We start from the raw sequence: 1,901 nt of genomic DNA, 5'->3' as shown, positions 1-1,901 counted from the left end.
GCCACGTACCTACCGCATCACAGCCCACCCCTACGGTCAGCGCTGTCCACGGCCTCCAGTAGGCTACAAACACCAGAAACTACTTGCAACTCCTGGACAGAGAGCTAGGGTGAATAAGAAGTCGAGCGGGGTCATATTTCAGGGCCCAATGCATGGTAGTAGCTGTATCTTAAATCACGCATACAAATCTCAGTGCTTAAGGTCGGCTTCAATGAAACAACCCACCATGTACTCCTACATGGCCTCTCATCGATACCTTTACCAAATCGTGTTCACCACACCACTCTCATTACCGACATAATCATTTCACTCTAGCCCATCACCCAGATGAACCAGACCTGACACGACTCTAAGCATAGCAGGCATAGCAAGGTAGGAACAACACATACATATGGCTCAATCAACTCCTACACATGCTAGTGAGTTTCATCTAGTTACTGTGGCAATGACAGGTCATGCAGAGGAAATGGGTTCAACTACCGTAGCACACAGCAGTTTGAAACGCGTTGTCTTAATGCAGTAAAAGAGAGCAGGAGCGAGAACATGGGATTGTATCGATATGATCAAATGGTTGGTTGCTTGCCTGATGGTTCGATGCACTGATACGGTTCTTCGCTAGGGTAATCAGGGTATTCTTCGGGGACAGAACCTGCCGCAGAGAGCACCGATTCACAAACATTACCAAACAATATGCAACACCATGATGCATGCATGAGACATGGCAAAATGAGTGTGTTGGGCTAATGCAACTAAAACCAGAAGGGTTTGAACAAATTTGAATCAAGGATTCAAATTTCAAATTCAAATATGGCCTTTTAAAGTGCTTTTACTTGTTCTGCTTAAAACATCAATTTAACTTGTTTGATCATGCATGAAAATAGTACAGATGGATAGATTGGATTTTTCTGATCATTTTTCATATATAATTTGTCCAATTTGGAGTTACAGAATAAAAGTTATGAATTTTTGAAGTTTAAATAATATTCTGGAATTTCCTGATTTAAATTAAATCCAGAAAATCAATTACTGCGTCAGCCTGACGTCAGTGTGACGTCAGCAGGTCAACGGAACTGGTCCAGGTCAAACCTGACAGTGGGTCCCGCATGTCAGGGTGATTATTTTAATTAAAACTTAATTAAAACTAATCCTGTTTAATTAACAGGGCTGGGCCCCACCTGTCATTGACTCAGGGGAGTCAACCAGGGCCCACCCGTGGTCAAACCCGAGTCGACTGCACCGGCGTTTAGCCGCCGGCGAGCCCGACGCGGCGGCGGAAGTGGTTTTGGCCATTTCGGCCACCAAATGGGCCGCGGAGACCACCGGAGGGAAGCTGGGGACAAACCGCAGCTCTTGGCGGAGTCCGTTGAGGTCGGGATGGCCGGAGTTGGCGCCGGCGACGACTTTGGCGGCCACCGGGGTTCGGTCGGAGGTGAACTTGGCGCTAGAGGGTTCGGTGAGGCTCGTGGAGTAGCTAGCTAGGTGCTGCGGAACTTGGTGAGTAAGATGGACACCATCTTGTGGCCGGAGGATGACCGGGAGCACGTCGGCGACGAGCTCCACGGCGGTGCGTGCGGTTGAGCTCCGGGAAGTTGCTACACGGCTCGGGAGCAAGAACGGAAGGGAGGGGAAGATGGCTAAGCTCACAGTGAGTGCGACGGAGTTCTTGGTGCGGCCGGAGATGGACCGGAGCGACGACGGCGTTGAAGGGGATCTCCGGCGACGGTGAGCTCGGGCGAGGTTGGTGCGGTGGTCTCGGGCGTTGCGAGCGCTCGGGGCTCGGCTGCTCGATGAAGTGGACAGCGGCGGAGCTCCTGGACACGGTGAGACGGCGTGGGGTGGTCGGAGGGCGTGGCTACGGCGAGGGGGTGGCGGCGATGGCGTCGGCCATGGCTGGGGCGTGC

This window comes from Triticum dicoccoides, chromosome 3B, assembly GCF_002162155.2.
Source record: "Triticum dicoccoides isolate Atlit2015 ecotype Zavitan chromosome 3B, WEW_v2.0, whole genome shotgun sequence".
Taxonomy (NCBI): domain Eukaryota; kingdom Viridiplantae; phylum Streptophyta; class Magnoliopsida; order Poales; family Poaceae; genus Triticum; species Triticum dicoccoides.
Note: the sequence above shows the minus strand (reverse complement) of the source record.